This window comes from Paralichthys olivaceus, chromosome 17, assembly GCF_024713975.1.
Source record: "Paralichthys olivaceus isolate ysfri-2021 chromosome 17, ASM2471397v2, whole genome shotgun sequence".
Taxonomy (NCBI): Eukaryota; Metazoa; Chordata; class Actinopteri; order Pleuronectiformes; family Paralichthyidae; genus Paralichthys; species Paralichthys olivaceus.
In genome coordinates, this window is record NC_091109.1 from 20,356,457 (window position 1) to 20,378,171 (window position 21,715).

Sequence of the window (21,715 nt, forward strand, 5' to 3'; positions counted from 1 at the left end):
CCCCTCGATCTTTCTCATTGACTGTGCTCCCTCTCAGGCTTTGTCCCCAAGACAAGTCGACTGCTCCAACTCTTGCTTGTAGTAGACGGTGCGTGGAGAGCTATTCTCCCTCTCTCTCTCTCTCTCTCTCTCTCTCCCTCCCTCCCTCTCCACCCTATTTTCTCTCTTGTCTCTACCTTTATCTCCACACTAAGCTCTTCCTCCACTTGACAGGGGGGTTTTCGAACACGTGTACGACACGACTCACACTGGAGTTTGTGTTTTTGCAGGTTCCTCGGCCCAATGAGGTGCCTGCCGCCGTTCAATTTAATCAGTCCCTGTGATGGGCGGTGATAAAGCAGCTGCGATATATTCACGACACAAATCGCACCTCGTAAATTACCCCCCCCAACTCTCAGGAAGATTGGTCCCGGGAACGATGCAGGACCAATCTAAATTTATGTAGCGTTTACGGCTTGGTGAGCCAAAGTGCCAAAATGTAACAAGCACTTGTACTGTATGTTAGCCCAACTCTAGCTGTGGCCAGCAGCTAGTGAATGAGAGGCAGTAAAAAAATAAAATAAATAAATAAAAAGGACAATGAGAGCAACGCTGGGCCAGGACTGAAAAAAATAACTAAATGGTTTAATTAAGGCCACAATGGTCAAGTTCTCGAAAGTTCCCGAAGTTTAATCTGCTCAAACAACGTTGGTCCAACTTGCAATTGAGATTTTATTTAGTTTAGAAACAGAGAGAAAAACAAAGTGACTGATATTGATGAGCAGCATCTGTTCACCACACAGAGGGAGAGTCACTGAGGAGGCGCGTGGGACTACCTGGACACAATGTCGTAACGGGAGGTGAATGATTGTAGCAGAAGGACACGGCTCAGGAGGTGGAGCGGGTTGTTCCCTAATCAGAAGGTCGGTTGTTCGATCCCGAGCTCAAAGCGTCCTTGGGCAAGACACTATACGCTAAACTACCCCTGACAGCTGTCCGGTCAGAGTGTGAATGATGTGCGATAGAAAAGTGCAGCTCACAGGAGCACTCCAGTGTAAAGCACCATGAGAGGCTGTGATGACAACTCTAACGCAAATCATTTTTAAAGTCAATACAAACATACGACAAACACTCAACCCGCTCAACAGTGACGTCCGTAAACTAATTCAACGTGCAGAATTTTTACCTGGGATCAGCATTTTTAACTCGACATTACACTTTGGTGCAGATCGAGATTTTTTTCTTTAAAACTGCGAGACATTTTTATTGATTTCTCAGAAAATAATTAATGGATCTTGATTTAAAAAGCAGATCCAAATAAAACAGAATCTTTAACTTCATAGCGAGGCCTTCTGAGTGCCCTTCTCCCTCCTGCATCGAACACCTTCAGCAACTTTCCAACAAAAACACCCAAATGAAAGTAAACAGAGTTTAAACCTCACCTTTTTTTACATCGCTGAGCTTTTAGAAGAGACACTCCAGAAGCATGATGCACCCATTATATATATTATATACACACATGTCAAGACAGGAAAACAGTTCCATCTCTCAGTTTGGCAATAAAACATTTTTAAAAACACTTGTTAACTTAGGACAAACTCAAGATGTCATAAGACAGTGAAACTAACTTGCAACAGCAGATATGATGCTGCCATCTTTCCACCATGTTAACCACCGTGCTGCTGTTGCCTAATAATATAGAAAATTCATTTCTAGCAGAAGAGGCTTGCTTGAAACTGTGAAAATAGAATTATCTTCTGCACAAATAACTAATCCAGATAATTGTATTTGGATGTAAGCTATGAACGACACTTCATATAGATGTTTCACTACAGAAGTGCTGTGGCGAAACATCATAAAAGTAGAGCTGCCAATGGAATAAACGATTGGACCTGAATAGCTGGAGGCTTTTAATATGAAGTACCTGCAGAGGTGTTGAGTTTGTGTTATCAACACACTGTAAAACTGAGGTATCTCACTAAAATATGATCCCAAAGACATAAAACGAAGACATAAAGCCAATAAAACCTTGGTTTTCTGCTCAGCGGAGGCAAATAAAGGTACAGGACTTTATAGTGAAATACATTATGGGCATTCGGGTATGAAACCTACTGTAAGTTCAGCAATATCTATAAGAGACATTCCAGGTAATCGTGTTGTTAAAAGTCAGCAGGTCCATGTGGTGGGTCTGGAGACCTGGCTCAGGTGCCGGCCGAGCATTTTTCACCTTGATGTCGGATGTTTCACTCGGTTTCACACGGTCGCTGCTGCTGCTCACATTTAGATTGCTTGTATTTCTATGATTTCCAGACTCAACAGACCATGTGATGAGTTGCATTCCCACCACGAAAGCAAAAAAAGTATGAAAATTAACTTGTGTGATTGATTTCCCGCTTCGACTACGTGTTGATGAATAAACAAATCCTGTGTTGAAATGAATCAGCTGTGCATCGAATGGTCTCAATAGGTTTTCACAAAAATCGGATTTAACAATTCCTCGTATGTGTTGTTTTATTCCTCTTTATTTTTAACAACACACACCTTGTAACCTTGTTTAGAGAACCTGCTAGAGGAATAAAGTATTATTATTATTACTATCATTATTACAAATTACTTGATTCATCACCCTTTCACAGATATTAATATGCTTCTTTATGTTTATCAATATTATTTTACTGAATAAAGCAATAGAGAAAATCTGTACATTTATCGTCTCTACTATGAAGTCCTGTACATTTGGTTGCATATATTTATTGTAAAAAGAAGAATAGTAGAGTGTGATATTGTGCAGTTATAAAGGAAACTTTATGTGATAAAGAGAAAATACAATTAAAATACCTAACAATAGAACTCATTAAATATTAAATTTAATAGTGAACGAGCAGTAAAGTGAGTGGAGAGTCCATGGTCGGCAGTCTCTAACACAGGCCTGATATTGTGCCTGGGCTGTTAACTAATACCTGGATAAGGACAAAGTTCCCCACCCCAACCCCTTTAAACCCATTTATTCCATTATTGAGCACTGACTTTTCAATTCCCCCGTATGGAGGGAGCAAAGAGACAAAATGAAAAAAAGTCCCTGAGGTCTGAAGAAGCACTGAAGGCAATTCCAACTTATTGTCTACGAGGACGAGGCTGGACGGGGCCCAGAGACGACGGAGGGAGGCTGACTAGCTTCAAGAGACAAATCAGGGAAAATTGAAATCATTATCACATTTTCAGACGATGAAACAAACGTAAAAAAATCATCTGATAAGATGTGAATTCTATAAATAGTCCTGAGTGCTCTGATAAATCGAATCCCAGCAATATTCGGTACGAAACAGGAAGCAAAACACAGTGCTGGAGGTCGTCTTGACGAAAAACGACCGTGGCGTCGTATAAATTAATTCCAGAATGGCTTCCATTTTTTTGATTAGCACGCAGTTCAGCATTTTGCTAATTTAATCTGGCCTCTGAATTGAATTTGTATTACAGACGTAGTTAATAACTTGACATTCAGCGTATGACTCTGCGCTATTTAGATAAGTGATGGGCCTTCTTTGAACACCCACATGCTTCTACGCCAAATAGCCCCATTGCTCATAATAAAACCTGTGTCTGAAAGAGTCGCCGCTGTTATATTTTATTGGAATTGTTATTAATAGGACTATCAGAAAGTAAAGCCAACCATAGGCAGAGATACCATAGAGCGGAGGAAAAAAAAAAAAGAGAAAAAAACGTCATCAGGGACGATTCCAGATGAGGGAAGTCTGAAATGGCATTCGAGCCGCTGCTTGTGAATAAAAGATGAAAGTTTTGACTCGGCTCCAAGTTTCTCCTCTTCTGTGGCTCATCTAAATTCCTATTAAGGCGGTTTAGAGGAGAACAGAGTCGGTAAAGTACGTTCTAAAGAGGAGACGCTGCGGAGCCCTTAAGGAAATTTCTTCATTCCTAATACAAGCAGGACAATGACTGACACTTTAGAAAGAGACGGAAATCCCTCAACACTCCAACATCACAACATGGTGAAGTCAACCTACATCTGACGCTGTTAAAATAAAAAGTGCTCCGCTGTCAGGAAGCACTTCAATCAATCATGGCTGAAGTTTTGCTCGAGTTCACGAGGGAGAAAGAAACGAGTCCACCCTGCATTCCTGTGACCACGTTGGTGCAAGTTTGAAGGAGCGGTAGATTTACATTTTTCTGTTTGCTCCCACATGGTCGTCAGCTTTTCTGTGTTCGGAATATGCATCGTACAACTCTTAAAGTTAAAACTAATTAAAAACTGTATTTCAAGAGTCGCATTTTAATTGGTACATTTTCAAATTCAAGCTGAAGAGCCGCTACTTCCCAGAAAGAAAGGAAGCAGTCACCTCAGGAGCAGAATGAAAGAGCAGAGGGAATATTTGACATTTTCCGCAGCGTGGCCCTGGTGCGCTCTGCCGCTATAGGGTTGGAATAATATGGGCTTTTTAAATTCCAATCAATACTAACATTCAAAAACTCGGGCGAAGCAGAAAATAAGCAAACACAATATATCCCATCAAGCCTTGGGAAAAAAAAAAAAAAGAAAAATTCCGAAATACATAAAAACTGTGCATGTTTAGAACGTAAAAAATAGCTTGGGTGTAGCTTCAGATACAAACATACATGTACCATACACGTATATATTTACCTTTATGTTGTACTTGTCTGCTGCATTTATATGTGTGTGTGTGTGTATATATACATATCTACTAAACGCTGCCGAATACAATGGTCGTACATTACAAACGACTCATAACAAATGATTTGTCTCAGTTAATAATGTGATACAAGGTCAAGGAGAAGGAACCGTTCATGAACAGTTTTCTAATATCATTTCTTTGAAAACTTAGAAGTCACATTGACCAGAAATCCCATTTTCCTTTAGAGGTGATTTAAACTCCACCGCAGTAATCAGCTCTGACAGTACCAGGTCCCTCCGTACATTGTTCCAGGAAGAAGCGGCAGCGTGTTTAAAAGATTTCTTTACCTAATCCTGTTCCAACTCTGGGGGCCAACATTTGTAGAATATTATTAGAGTGCAGGCCGTATTGATTTCGGTTTGCAGGGAGTATGTACACAGACAAGAAGGAACCAGCCAAGGAGAGATTTATATATAAAAGCCAACAAATACCAGCGTCTGTGCACATATAGAAAGAGACGGCCACTTAGCAGCAGCAGCAAACACAACAGCGATGTACGAGATCCCCTCAGCCGCTAATTAGGTGTAAAGCACAATAGAATAGTGTTGAACACTATTGGACACCACATAATATTGTATTATTCTTCGAATACAATAAAACAACTCCATCAACCTCAGTTTGTCCAAGAAAATCTTCTGTCAGAAAAATAAGCAAGTCTATCTTAAGGATAATAGCATGTCGACCTTATTCAGTCGTAGTAAATTAAAACTATGACCCAATAAATAGTCAGAATATAAGCATTTCAAACCGTCTCCTGCCGGATGCAGGAGGGCAAAGTAAATCATCTGACACCAACAAACAATCAGGCCTTCACTCACCCTGGTGACGGCTTGAACTAAAATGCTGAGACATTAATCCAGGAACACCTCCTCCATTAGCCTCCGCTTGTCAAAAGTGAAATTGGAGCGAGAAAACTCGACTTCACTGGCATATAGTTAATTTCATGCCGTGCTGAAGAGAGACGGGGACGGGCAGAGAGTAAATGCTTTCGGTCGTGTACTTTACGGCACTCATAAATACTTTTTGGGAATTTAATCCGCCTCTCTTTGCGGAGTTTGGTTTGACTGGGGAGGGATGAGTCCAAGGTCAGAAGCGCTCTTCTGTCTCGACATTGATTTGAGCGCCGGGCCAATTCGGCGGCGTATGATCGATGACAACCTCAGCCAATCAGGGAGCGCAGGCGGGAGAGGCCAATATGGTGACAGATGGAGGAGCGTGTGCACTGGGTTCAATAATGTAAAGGCTCGTCATACGGAGACTCAAGGTAAATGACAGCAGGACCGCTGGAGGAGGGTGGGATGTAATTTTCCCACAGCGGTGACAGACTCTGCCTGCTGAGGCGGTTTCTGCTGCTCTCCAGCATCAGATCGACTGGATTAATGGACGACATCCAAACTTAAAGAGAATTAAAAAGAGCAAAGTGAAAAAAATACAAAAGTTTGAAAACTTCAGCAGATTCTTGTGACTAATTTTTAAACTGACATTAAATATTAAACACTGTTTAATACATTTTTACATTTTGGAGCGGTCACTGTGTTGAGTTGGTTATCATATGACAGAAGGTGAGATTCGGATCGTCAGCAAACACTTTCTCTTTTATGAAAGAAAAGATTTATATATACACACAGGCATGAGGCAGGTCCCCATATTGCTGCTTGCAGCTATGATTTCATTTAGCTTCTGTCGCCCAGTGACCATGACCTCCAATCATAAACCTTCACAACCTTTCAGGTCGAACTGCCGCTCGACAACAACAACAGACCTCAATCCTGGAAGGAGAGCTACAAAACCTGGATATAAGAAAAAGAAAAGTCCTTCTCTCAATCCTTTTCTAAGGCTACATGCAAACCAACAAAGAACTATTTGCTTCTAGTTCTACAAACTGACGAGAGTCTAAACAGAAGCACAGCTCTTTAAGCCTGTGGGACTGACTCCACCATCTGATTTGTTCTGCATATGATGACTCGTCAGGCCATAATAAAAAATGCACTTACAGTAAATTCACTAGATCTGGATTTTGATTTGGAGTTAAAGGGAAATAAATAAAGAGAAAAATAATTCCTGGATCTGCACCTTGGGTCATGGCCGACCCCTCCGAAAAATTTCACGGAAAATCGGTTTAGCAGTTTTTGCATAATCCTGCTGACTAACACCAAAAGCATAACCTCGTTGGTGGAGGTTAGAGCGTCAAAACATCATGCTTGAGCCTTTGTGAATACAGACAGTGTTGACGTAGCACATCAAATGTGGCTACATGCTGCGGTTTGAATCCCGAGGGTCGCCGGTGCGAAGGATAAACAGATATTGTGCGAGCAGCCAGCTGGAGAGCACCAGCCAACCTCTGAGATCTCAACCCAGGCACTACTGACAGGTACAAGTGGGAGAACAGAAGGGTGGTGGGAGGAGGGTTGGAGGTGCTGCCAGTCAACCTTCGCCTCGTCCCCCCCCACCCCCCCCCCCACCAACCCTCACACCTGATTGCATTCATCACACCTTCCCCCAAAGAGTAGAGGAAGGGTGGGAGAGGGTACACAAACGGTGGATATGCTATGGTGGACAACGAAATAGCACATCCCTCTATCTCCTCACCCTCCTCCCTCCACGTTTTTTTTTTTTTTTTGCACAGCGCCATAAGCACCATGGGGATATTGAGACAGACATGTCCCTCCTAGATGAAAGGGGCATTTCAGTCACACAGGCCCCAAAGGTAAACGTGGTCTGAGTTAGCAAGCAGCTCCTCGTTTATTGCGGAGCAGCATGAGAAAGGAAGCGAGCGACTCCAAGGCACCATCACACCCCTGAAAGCAATAAAGGGCAACTGCTCTGTTCACAATCCTGACAAGCTATTTGTGGCTCCACCAGGCCATAAACACATATGCTTATTTGCTATAGTTTGTGAAGCCCTAACAAAGTCCGCCTCTGCTGAGGTTGCCGTGGCTTCCCTCCATCTGTTTTCTTTAATGGGAGCAAGCGCGTGTCATTTGCAGATATGAAGCCCCCCCCCCGCCTTATCTCTCATCCCGTGTGCAAGCGATTATGTACGAGATAAACCTGACACTTTTGGAATCGCTCTTTTCCCTCGCTGGAGGTTCGGCACGAGAGCGCTTTAGACATTTAGTATTTCGTTAGGGACGAGTGTCTTGCGCATTGTAAGCTGCAATAAACAAGGCAAATATTTGCCAAATCCTTTGTAAAAAGATCCTTTCACCCGGAATTTATTTGCCATCCCGACGCTTTCCTCCTGCAGCTCTCTCTGTCGCTTGATAAGAACTGAGCAAACAAGCTGAAGGAATAATACTCGAGAGTTTTGAAACAAACCATAAAGTGAAGGCGTACAGCTCCTTCCTAATGATAACCGAGAGCTGCCGCAGTCGGACACAGACACAACCTTCGCTGGGCGGCCGCATTCATTTGTATTCGTTTCTGTGTAAAAGAGACATGTTAAATGTCAATGAGAAATTTGTCTAGACGCCATTATCTCAGTCTGGATTTTACAACACAGGCACAGAGAAGCTGAGCACAGTACGCCCATGGCTACATTCTCATTTTAGATGGTGAACCATACAGATGTTGATATTTTTCCCCAGGGACAGTAAGCCTTTCTCTTCTATAAATAAATAAAAACTCTGTCCTCAGACTGTAAATTTCAATGAGTGTCTTGTTGCTGTCAGATCTAAGGGAGTTAATTCTGTGAATATGTTGCAGTCCAAGTTGGAGGACAGTTAGGGTCAACCATCCATCCATTCGTCTTTACAACCAATCCATCCGTTATCTTTACAGCTTCTCCCTCGAGGGTCACAGGGGGCCTGGAGCCAGTCCAAGGAGAACATTGGGCAAGAGGCGAAGTACACCAGGAGATGTCGCCGGTGTGAAAAACAATTAACTTCACCTCTTTGAAAAGTTGGGGGACAGAGGACTCTTGCCGTGAGGAGACATGGTGCCAAACTGCCGAACCCCAGTTTGTTAATTACTGAAGGGTGCATGGTGGAGCATATGAATACATCACCACGAATCCGGAACAGGTTGTTGAACACGGTATCTCCAAAATACTGAATTTCTTGAAATTTGGTAAAAAAATCATCAAAGTATTGGTTCATTGGCCTGTGACTTCTCCGCAGGGCAGTGTTTTTAGTCCAATATGTTTTTCCATTATGATTAATGATGCTCGCTCTGAGGTTCAGGGTGATTTTGGGTGGTCTTAAAATCATGTTTTCATATTTGACAGTACAGTGTGGAAGGATTTAAAAGAGGCCAATGCAAGATTTGATTTAAGTTACGATTAAGAGAACCTGTTGAGCTATTAAACACAAACCACTCAAAAAACTATATTGTCCTTTTTTTTAAAATGTACATGCACAGTACATCCATTGTGCTCAACAACTTTTCATTGAGTTTGTGTTCACCGAGGGGAACTTTTGTATTAGATGGGGAATTATATCTTTTCTGGTCTCTGTTCCTTCCTCTGCTTTGAAAAGTCAGTGGATTTTCAGCTGTTGTGTTGCCAAAAGCAACGTTTCCAATAATTGCAGAGCAGCTGATTGAACTGGGACACACATCAGAGTAGTGAGACTTATTCCATGCTGTCTTTCGGGAACAGACACAAACACCCATCAAACCTCATTTCAATCAAACTGTTTGGTTGGCAAAAATTACAGTTACACTTCTGCTTATGTAGTAAAACAGCTGCTCCTACACTTGTTTTATGACATATTATTCTCCATATGTTAGATGACATCATAAATTGCATATGTGCACTGAGTATTTTGTTGCTATATTTGCTGCCACTCTTCAGGTTTCAGGCTTTCCACGAAATCTTAGAGTGTGGCTGTGAGATTTTTCTGCCTGCAGCCACAAGAGCATCAGTGAGGTCAAACACTGATGCTGGACAACAGGACCTGGCTTCCAGTGTCTGTTCCTGTTCTCCCCAAAGGTGTTGGATCCGGTCGAGGTCAGGGCTCTGTGCAGGCCGGTCAGGTTCCTCCACACCGAACTGGGTAAACTTAACAAAAAACTGTCTTTACGCACAGGGGTTATTAAAAGGTCCTTCCCCGAAAACTGGTGGAAATATAAAGGTGTAATAAAAAGACGGCAATGTTTAGACAGACCTGCACGCCCATTTAAAAGTGACCGATGCAACTGCAGGTTTTAATTTCACGTGATTAACTGTGCTGCTCCATTTCGCATTTGAACAGTGGCGGTACAGTAACGGCGAGCCGAGGGTGTCGAGGGAGCGAGAGAGGTGGCGATTTACAAAGACAAACTAGGCTGTGGGGGTAACAGGAGGGAGAGAGAGAGAGAGAGAGAGAGAGAGAATGTAGATAAGCCTGAGAACCAGTAAGAAAGAGAGAGAGAGAGAAAGAGGACGAGACTTTGGCATTGAAGCATTTCACTGCAGCCACAGAGCCAGAGAAGAAATATGGCTGCTGTCCCTGGCACCAGTCCCCACGACTTTGACTCAGAAAGACACAAACACACATGAGTTATGTTTCCATTAGAGTATTGCCAAAGTTGAACACATTTCTGAAAAAGCTAAATGTGAATGAAGGATGATTCAATCAGCTGCCTTTATCCAAATGACCAATTTTGTCATTCCTCCGCTGTTCTCTTAATGGATGAATATATATCAGCATGCATGGTGATAAAGAGAAAAGTTATATGCAACAATATGTCGTCACCATTTTTTTTTGAGGCCTTAGGTAAAGCATGCAGAGCTTTATGGGCTCTTTGATTCTAAATGGGACCATCATTTTCTCTGTTCCACGTTTTATCACTGTTAAACCAAAATGTTTGGATTTCTATGCATTGGTCGGACAAAACAAGATATTTTCAAGGCATCACCTTGGACTCCAGGAAACAGTGACTGACAGTTTGTACTCTTATACTCAAAGATTAATTAGTAACACTTGAAAAGATGTAACCAGTGTTAAAGAAAATAACCACGAGCAGCAGTAGCGTGATATTCTACATCCTCTCATATTTCACACATCTTCGAATGTGAAACTTTTCCTCCCGTTTACTTTTGTGTGAGAGGCGATTATCTTCCTCCTCTCTGTCTCTCACAGACAATATTTAAATTCCAGAGGCAAGCTTTGATCACCACTACATTAGCTTTACATTAGAAGCTGTCATTAGGGGGGGGAGGCATCATCCCCACGACCAATTTGCCTTCGGAAAATAGTCGTGCTGGAGCGTGGTGCGGCCCGCAGAGGATCAATGAGCCACACCGAACTTGATTAGGCCTCTTAGTAATGTATCGCTCCTCCTGGCCGAGGCTTTGGAGAGGAGCCACTTTATTTACTTTTTTATCGCGCTATAGCAAAGGCTCAAAACTAGAGGGGACTTATTTTCAAAAATCTCTTTGAGGGGGTTTCACTCTGGCCGGGAAGAAGGTTGTCAAAAGATAAATGAGTAATGAGTTGCTCGTGTTCAGTCGAGGCTGTCGAGATACTTCCAAAGCAGACGTCTCGGGTTTGATTTTCAAAGGGGGCACCTCAGAGGCTGCAGGTATTTGGTTTAAGGCACCACATTATCGTTTTTTTTATCTAAACTTGGAAATGTTTTAAGATGAAGCATTTCTATAAGTAAACATGTTTGACCTGGTGATCAGCTGAGAGAAAGAAAAATTGAACCCATGAGAAAACACCATGTGAAGAACAAGTGGATGATTACCACTCGAGGCAAAAACAAACCTTCTGAACAACACTTCATCGACGTCCCGTACAGCTGAGCGGATTTTCAGAACCTCTAAATTACCACCTCGCCATAAACGGCCATCAAATCCACCTCGTGACGGCTTTATGAGAGCGAAGCTGCCATTTTGCCACCAAGGGTGAGTTTCAGGGAGCAGATGGGAGTGAACTTTAAACTCAGCAGGGGAACGAGCAGCGGCGTCCAGCTGACGGCGGGCTCGGCCTGCCTGATGTTTGATTAAGAGGCACGTTGACCTTTCCGAGGCTCCAGGGGGCGCTGAGATACACACTCAGCTGTCAGCCCGGGAGTCGGAGCCCTCTCATTATGGGCCCAAATCTATCAGTCCACTCAGCAGCTTTTTCTCTCACCGGTTCGCCAGGAAAAAATTAAATACCACAGGCCTGCAGAGGAGAAGTGCGAAAAGGGAGGAGGGGTGTCAGTGAGAGAAGAGAGTCAAAGGGTAAATGTGGATTAGTGGAGGGTTTGCTACGGTACATGATGGCTCTAAAATACAGATCAGTCAACATCCAGAAGCTGCAAACTACTCTCACAAGATAAACCTAAAGAATCCTCTGATACCTTTACCAAAGATTCTAATTGATGGGCAGGAAGAAGCCGAGGCGAGTCAATACAGAGTGATGAATTGCACCTGTGCAGTGGCACCGGGTGTGTGCCGCTACTGTTCATGACAAATTGGCCGTGTCACACACTGGGTATTTCCCACACAATCAATACACACTGACAAAATCGCTGCTGAGTCCTGCTTTAGTTTCTCAGCGCAGAGACGAGAGACGAACAAAACTCAGAGACGTTTTTTGTTGTTGACCTTGGAAATGAATTAAAAAACAACATAGTCATATTTTGGGTTATTGATTTGAACAGAAACACAGCTTGTCATCCTCCAAGTGTGTAGAAGTATCTACTATAACACACCTCGTCATAGTTTTCGGAGATATATCCGCATCAGTGTTTGTTTGGAGATGTGAAAACTTTTATTGGCAGAAAATATGGGAATTTGTGTTTTTCTTTATTCATGATTTACATATTTTGTTCATTCGCGTTTTATTTTGATTATTTATGATCATTACTTTTTTTAATCTGTAAACTTTCAAACCATTATTACTTTTCTTTGCAATGAGGGTTTGATGAAGACATTTTAGGAATCACTGACAATTTCTTTTAATCATTCATTTAGTTCGATATATTCTTTCTCCTCCTCAGGCCTCAGTCTTATGTCCTTCAGTCAAGTCGTTGCCGTGACGGCTGCTCTCTTTCTTCATTTCCTGATCTGTGCATCTTCTCCAGGTTTCTATGTTTCTTGCCTTGTGGGTTCCAAACTAGTGCCTGTTAAGTGATGGATTTACTGTCTCAACCTCCTTCTCCGGAGGTGAAGCTCGGCTGGTTCTTGCTTGGTGCGGTCCCGCAGTTTGGTGTTGGTGTCTGGCCAGTACATTCAGTTGATGCCTGTGGTTTATTGATTAGGTTGGTGGTGGTTTTCCATCTTTTGGAACCGTACAACAAAGACGGATTTGACATTTTAATTGACGATGTGATTAGGTTTTGTTTGAGATACTGAAATTGGATTTGACGTCCTCTTCCGTCCCTCATTATGCTGCCATAAAGCTTTCAGTCTCCTCTGTTCGTTTATGGCCCATGATTATTGGTGATTTGTGTTATAGAACCACAGTACTTGCTTTTTTATGTTGATCTTGAGTCCAAGCGCTGCAGCAATTATTTCCACTTTGTTGTTCGATATGTCCACAAAGACGATATTTTGCTGTTGATGTGGGCATTGTGCCACAAAAAGCCATGTTGGTCAGGTTTCATAATCGTGAATGAATGGATTAACAGCATTATCCTCCGATCATTACTTTTGATCTTCCCCAGTTCATACATGTGCAGTATTTTTTATACAAGAAAATAACTCAGATATCTATCAGAAGTTACGTTGGTGCACATATGTGCCGAGCAGCTGGATAAGGTCAAAGCGAAATGTATTTTCCAAAGTCCCTGCAACCAGAGTGGTTGGAAGGGTCGAGGAAAATAAAAAAAACAGCAGCTCTTCACCCTGCAGCATTCGACAGGAAGAATGTTCTCACTGGCCTCGTGTAAAGTTTGATTTACAGTGAAGCTTTTACTAGACATATATCTCCCGCCAAAGTTGATTCCTGACATCCCTGTTGGTCTCCAGCCCGGCTCTAATGCAGCCGGCGTAAATCTCCTGCTGTATATGAATGAGCGTGAAGGTGCTGCAGTGTGCCGAGGACACCATACTGTACTGCTGACGTGGAAACCTGCCACTGAGCATCTGCCAGATCAGTGGGAGCTGGCGAACGCACCTTGGATGCGACTGTAATCTATTAATTCAGCTACACTGAGCTGCATGTGTGAGGCGCACAGTACAGTGCATACGGAGGCTGCTCGCTGGATCTGTGTATAAAATCAAAATCACTCTCGCTGTACGACTTCAGATCAAACAGGCTCCAGTAACTCCACTCCCTGTATCTGCTTTATGTGCCGTGGTTTTGATAACCTGCAGGGGAGTGTCATTATAAATCCTGAAAGAAATGTATCTGCCTTCACCAAGGATGCATTTCACCTCACCCTCGCTGCATTTCATTACGCCAGCTTTCGTCAGGTTGAGTAACTGCCGGCCATCGTAAAAATGTTTCTCTGCTCACGCTCATCATTTTCAGACCTGTTAGTGATGGTTTTTATTGTTTTTGCTCCTAATGAAGCACATAGCGCCGTTTTTGTCCTCCAGAGTTGCTTCATATATGCGGGGCATGATTGTGCCCTGGGTGTTTCATCTAACATGCAGAGAAAATGACCGTCCGTGAGGCATTCAAGGGGCCTTCAATTAATTCGAGTGAATCCCCAACATCCATATCATAATTAATAATATATCAGCTTCCCAAGGCGTGGATGGACAAAAGCTAATTTAGCGTTGCAGAATGTTCTTTCAACGCCCTGTGAGGTAAGATCCCTCTAATGTTTGGGGAATACACAACATTCCCCTCTACAACAGGTGCTTTTTCATTTTCTGTCTGGCTGGCTGACTTTAATGATCTCATTAGACAGCCACTCAGAGCCGAGGACTGCCTATGGCACCTCCGCCACACGACGGGGAGAAACAACGACTGTGCAGAACATCGAGGCCGGACATCTGTCTGATGTCACAGCTGTAAGAGAAGCTGCAAGATGGACAAGACGCAGACAGAGACTCTGCAGTTAAAAAAAAAAAATGGCTGATTTAATTTGTTGTGTGTGGCCGTGCACAAAGCGCTCGCTGCTGCACGCTGACGCCGGAGAGGAAAGCTAAGATGCCTGTTAGAGCGGGTTGGACATAATTACCCAGAATTCAAGCCGGCAGTTTCCCCGACTTCCTCTGCCAGGACTCAAATGGCACAGATTAATCATACATGGATCCCCTGGTGGCAAAAGGCGGAGAGAAAATGCTCCTATAGGGGAATCACGAAGCTTTTAAAGAAACACCACTTGAGCACGTAAAGCACGTCATCTTATTCAGAGTATGAATGTGTAAGTGTTGGAGAGCTTTGTGAAAAAGCTTTGTGATCACTTTATAATTCGAAAAATATAAAAACAATTATAACAAACTAAGAAAAATGTGCAGAGCGTCATTTCTCATGTAAACACATCACTTTATTTACAGAGAGCAGCAAGGATCTCTAAATTAATCAATTAGTCTGTTTTATTATAATTGATTTTTCAATTTGGTCACTTTCAAAGCAAGACAATTTATTATTAGTCAATATGGAAAATAATGTCCGCCCCCGTTTCATACTTAATTTGTCACATTGTGCCTGTGTATTATCATTATCGGTAAAACTCTCATTAACATCATGATTTTGATTTCAATTTATCACCAAGTGACAAATTAAGCAGCTTCATAATGTTGGAAATGTCTTGAGGTGAGAAAAACAACTGCAGAAATATAAAATTGAAACACAAATTTGAGTAAAGTTACTTTCTGTTACTTGGTTGTGTTGCTCTTCACGGCTCTGCTGCCTCTTTCCCAGTGAGAGATGTTTACTCTCCCGGTCGGACAGAATGCAGATAATCTTTTTCAGAAATGTTGGCTGAATTGTTTCCGACCGCTCGGTTTCCAAACTCCCTCACTGCGCTGGACTGTGTGGAGCAATTTTGAAAGTCAGAAACCTGGCACTGAAACCTTTTTTTTTTTTTTTTTTCCTCCCTCTCCATCTGTCTGTCAGTCTGTCTGCTTCTCTCCATCATTCACCTAAACTCTCCTCCTCCTCGTGTTTACCTTCTGTCTCACTCTATTACTGCATGGACAGAGCTTTCCAGCATCCCTCCTCATTCTACCTCCACTATAAATATCTAAAGCATCTGCACACACACAGCGGTAAACACCGGGATGATGCAGGATTACGGACAAATTGAGTCGTCGGCTTGCTCACTCTGGGCACACAGACTTCCTGTGAAATGCAATTATACTCGCTGCCATGAGTACGTGGTGGAAAACAGCTTATCATGTCAGGGTCCTAACAAGTGCCACAGAGGGAAATTATCGTTAATGCTGAGCACAAAGGGGACGAGACGAGCAGATGAGACCACCTGAGAGACTTCATGATGTTGCAGTACTTCTTCTCAGAGGTCAAGATTAACACAGTCAGGTCCACATCTGGCACATGCAGCTGAATTAGCCTCTGCTCCTTCAGAACCCTGCTCCAGCCCGAGAGCACAAAACATTCCCTAAACTTTCCTGATATCGACTCCCGTCACCTCGTGCACAATCCAAACCTCACCTGCCGTCAAGCTTGAGGGAACGGATGCTGTCCACTTTCCAAACTGCACCATATGCTTCCAGATTAATCTTCTTCTTCCTCGCAGGCAGTTTCCATTCGAGCACGTTTTTAGAATCAACTGGAAACTGGCTCGGGATAAATGATCCATCACCGCAAATGTTTCTTCATCTTTGTTTGCGTCAAGGTTATTCAGTAACAGCTGTGAGGCGGAGGCACAGTTTGGAGAACGTACACACGTGACGAAGCAAAGACCGTAAATGCAAAAGACTGGACGACACCTGAGGCCAAAACATCTGGATGGCCCCCTGGTGGCTGGCTGCAGTATAGTTATAGATATAGATTATTATTACAGTCATGTACGTCCAAAAGTTTTTGATAAGTTTGCTTTTAATTTGTTATTTGTTGCTATTAAAAGAGGGTGAAACCTCATGATTGTCTCCATATTTATATTTATATACTTTAATAATCCCCTTGTGATGTTTCTTTTAACATTACCAGCAGCTCAAACTTTACTTTATCTCATCATCTTTGGGGTGAATTCTTCTTTAATGGTCAATAACACTAGAAAAAGCGTATATAAAATATAAATACAGGCGATTTACATCTGGTAGAGACAATCATGTCCCACCTGCATTGGACAAACTTCCATAACTTTGGTGTTGTCAGAAAATTCTGGTTTAAAACTAAAGACACCCCCATCGTCTTCAGCTGTACATTGAGATTCAGTGCTCATATGTGTTGTAACTGCAGAAAACACAAAAGAATGAAGCTGTTAGCACAAACTGAATGTGTTTGTCGCTCTACAAAGCCATATCCCAGGTTGTAAGCTGATTTCGGGGACACTTGTCGATGCTGAAGGAACAATGACCAGTCACCGCTTTAAATATCCCTTCAATCCAAGTACATCCACCCTCAGACTTTCAAAACCACAACAAGGGGAAACAGGGGCTAACACTGTGGTGATTAATGATCCTAGGAATATCAAATGTCCTTTGCAACATGTACAATAATGAGTCCTTTAAACCATATAGAAACTATTGTTATGTTCCTTTAAAATACTTCTCCAACTCCTCAGACTCTTTATTAGTCCACCTCCTCCTTCACGACTCGACGTTGTATAAAGATACAGAGGCTTTTACCTGGATTCACCTCATCAATGTATTTCATGAATATAGTATAAGTCACTCATAAACTGCATATCTAGTGCTCGCCGAGCGCACTTGGGGCCATCTTGGTTTTACTATGATGAATAACCACACATAAAAACAGAAGGAAGGAATCAACACGGCTACTTGAACAAGCCCAATTACTGCGTCTCCTCATAAAAGACGAACACGCCGGCAATCAGACCTTAACTCGCACGGGTCCTCGAACTCCACACGCAAACAATGCTGGGATGAATGGGGCGGGCCGTATGAAATATTCAGCTACTGTATGCTCATTATTTCGCAGGGGCACTCAGCATGGTGCAGCCCGGCTAAGAGGTGATTGATTGCTCAGGGCCGAGGAGAGGGTGCAGCAGACGGAGACGACAGATACTGTATGCACAAGTGGAACCGCTCCTGAATGTCTCAAGGAGTTTGTGACAAAGAGGGGGAAAAAAGAAAAGGTTTGATGTCACTGCAGCAGGTTGAAGAAATGTCTTTGTGTTCTTGGTGTGAGTAACAACAAGAGTTATACAAAGTTAACTGAGTTCCGACTGCCACAATAGATGGTTTTGAACAAATGGACTTTTAATGGATGAATTTTTCCATCAAAATAATAAAAATTCTCATTAAACACAGTGGTAAGATTTCATAAAATCACAGTTGTGTCATTAATTAAGACCAAAAGCTTTGTGGGTCAGTGTGAAAACACAACGAATGTGCACAAGTCCACGCTCTGAGATCTTTAAATTACCGGTATTGATCAGCCACTCCGTCAATGCCCAATTAATTATTCTGAGCTTTTTTTTTTAATTTACAACATGAAGTAAATAACGAAGAGAGCCTGTTTTTATGAGACAAGGTGTCTTCTCAGGAGACAAAATAAAATCCAGCTAACTACCCTTGTCATAAGATTTCAGCTCCTGCGCCTCTAAAGCTGATGACTCCAGCCATCTGCCAGCCTCGCTTGATTGCTCGACAAACAAATGTAGCCAAAGGGGAAACACTCAGTTTGATGGATTCCAGTGTCCCTAATGAAATGCTGCTGTTGTGCACTGAAAAACCGTGGCCTGTATAAAGGTCGGTATAAATCAAGTCGCTTGGCTTCCGCCTTTCTGATTTTGCAAAAACCCGAACCCAATCACCGACGTAAAATATCCCTAAAGTCTGCACAGTCACGGGGGCACAGCCTCTCAGACGACCGCGGAATAACAACACTCAGCGTTTCTTCAGCCGTCTTCATTTTATCACCGAAAGGCTGAAGGACAAATTGTGCGTTCGGATACAAATTTTAAAGTGTTTGGGTAACAGAGTAACACAGCTACAACTACATCGGGCTCGGTTACTTTTTTCGGGCTCGGATGCGTTCTGACGGATGAACAAAGAGATGCAGCTTCCCGTGACTTCGCTTTAATCATGAGACTGTTTACCTGTCCGCACTGATCGTGGGACGACTTGGGAATACCAAGAAGAAAAAGCCCAAAGGAAATCCCTTGGAATGGATTTAATTCTAAGAATAAAGGAATAGCCGTTATTCTAAAGGGTTTTTAAAACATGTTATTCTCTTGAGTATTCAAACCGACTTAACGAGTTAATCTAGTGGTCACAACTAAGTGTATTTACCCAGCGATGACGGACATCACTTTACTTTAGGTGTTAAAAAGCAACCACCATCATCTCCTTGTGCCAAGTATCACATCAGGATTATGAGAGAATCCTCTTCACTGTAGAATCCCATTGTCGTGATTTGATTTTTCAGTTAGATATAATTGATATAGTGACTGAATGTATATTGAGTTTCTCTCAGCAGGACAAGGAGAATGGAAGAATTCATCTTTAGAAAAACTTCAGCCTCTCAGACGTTGAGCAGTTGACATTTTAAACTTAAGGTTACGACAGCGATAAGCTCCGTGTACAAACTGTCCCTTGTCATTGAAGATGGTTGTTACTGTATTTTCTTTTTCCCAGACTGGGAGCTGATGTGTTCCTGTTTGCTGAACTACTTCATCCTTTTGATGGAGGACCACCCTGTGTGATTTGGTGCTGCACTGCACAGTTAATGCCTTTTCGATACAGACTCGGTGGCTGCGGGCCAACTTGTAGGTGTTATGTCAATAGCTCACTTCACTTGTTTTCATGCCCGGCCGTTCGGAACCACGTGAAGAAGCAGTGGAATCACAGACAGCGCTGTTTATTCCACCTCTGCATGCATGCTGCTTTATCGATCGCTGTGTAATGCCTGCTGCACCCTTGCACCACGATTTGCCAGACACCTGGTATCTGTGCACCTTTTACCTGCCGCCGAGAAGCGAGTGAGTGAGTCGGCGTTGCCCCCATGGCTCTCCGGACACCGTTACTGCTGCACTCGGAGGCAACAATATCAAGCAGGGTCTGAAACGAGGTGTTAGACGTTGTGGTAATGACTTTCTCAACACACGACCTCACTCTTCTCACATGGCATGAATATTTGATTAAATATTCCAAAATAAAGTAATAGAAACCTTTTAATTCCTAAATACCCAACTTTCACCCGAAAATATTTCTAAAGCTCGGATTGAATCTCTGTGTCATGCAGCCGCACAAACTCTGAAGTTAATGAGACAACATCCGCAGATGTTTACTAACCCTGAGAAAAACTGCTTTAAATATTATAACCATGACAACAGGACCCTTAGACCTTTAAATCCCTCACCTCCGCTGCTGCAGATAAAAATCTCTCCATTTCAGAGATTTTTTTTTTTTTTCTTCTGTTTTTTAAAATTTCAATTTCAGAAACAAATCAGCAGTTGTTCAACAACATCGCCGCCTGTGCCCTTGAACGGGGGATGTTTGCCATGTCAGGGAACAATTAGACTCTAACAGAACAGAGCTGGGAAAAAAACAAACGCCGGAGCACACACAGAACCGTCTCATACTCGTGCCAGACGCTCATACATCTGGAGGCATCAAGCACACGGCGCTCCGCACACTGTACCGCGACAGCCCGGGCCGAGATAATAGCCTACGTATCCCATGGTAACATCTCCGCTGTCATTACCCCCTTAGGCATCTGAAAGCAGACTTGATTAGCTGCAATTTCCTGTGCAGGCACAACACCTTGGGGCTGTTTTGGCACCCATTTTCAAGTGCTATACCTGTTTCACCGGCAGACAGAATCCCCAGCAGGCAACAACAGTGTCCAACGTCTTGTGCGGCGGTCAGAAATCCCGCTGTGCAGATCTCTCCCTGTTATTGAGAGGACTTCACACTGAGACGCTACAGTTAGTCTCCATCCCACGAGTATGAGCTTATTGTGCAGGGGAGCAATCATTCGGTGCAATAAAGCTGTCATGTAGAAGCCAGAGTGCACGACCGGCTCCACTGTCATGTACTGACCATGTTGCCACCAGCTAAATCAAACTCTAGAGATCAAATCGTTTTAAAGACGATTGGGTCAGTCGTGGAAACACTCACGATTGAAATACACAAAATGAAAGCCGGGAATCTGCTCCGGGGACAAGAGAAAATCTTTGGGAGCTGCAACAACGCCTGGTCGGGCTCTGGACTGAACACGTTCCTGCAGAATTTAGGCGGTAAACTGAGCTGACAGGTTGTAGATCTCAGTGAAGAGGCCAAGATAGACTCACAAATGTCAGGAGTCTGGCAGCAGACTGCTCTCACAGATAAAGCCATAATGGAGTTGCTTTCTCTTTGCCAGACTCGCTGCCTTCCTGCAAGACTGCTGCTCCAAATCCAGGAGGAACAGCTTGGAAAATCTAAATAGTTTGGGATTTCATTTTTAAAAGAACTATTAATGGGATTTCTAGATTCAAATGAATAATTGAAGCTTTGCCTGCTAAAAAAAAAGAACAACCTTCATTTTAATAAATATCTCCCTTTGTTCAGATGTCAGAAAATAAACTACTACAAATGCTCAAACAAGCACGTTGGGCCAGTCGGTATGTCCATTATATCATAGGCAGGAAATAATTATCCACATAACTTCCCTCCTAATAACTACATGTGTTACACTTTGTGTATCAAACAAGACATAAGGAGTCCGGTGATGAAAATTAAAGGCAGTAGCTGTCTTTGCACAGACCCACATATCAATGCAAAATTAAAAATACAATATGAAACTTCGGCCACTAGGGGTTTCTCAATCAAAACAACAACAAAAGGTCCAGTTTGAGGACATCAGTGTGGGATCATGGGAGTTTTTGTTCTCTTCGCAGTGAAACCAGTGAAAAATCTACCCGACAAATCATGTATCTAAGTTTTGTTCAAATTACACAGCAGTGAATAATTATGATCCATCACGAGTGACCGATACAAACAGTGGAAGGAAAAAAAACAGCCGACTGGGGAGCGGCGTGTTTTTCCTTCATGGGATGAAGTTAAGCAAATATGAAGCAATTAAAAG

The 21,715-nt window shown here is 42.8% G+C and overlaps 1 protein-coding gene across 2 annotated transcripts in view; it reads right to left on the minus strand.

Annotated features, from left to right (window-relative positions):
* Window positions 1-21,715, minus strand: part of dpp6a (dipeptidyl-peptidase 6a) — a 158,629-nt gene that overhangs the window by 119,205 nt on the left and 17,709 nt on the right. The window lies entirely within an intron of this gene.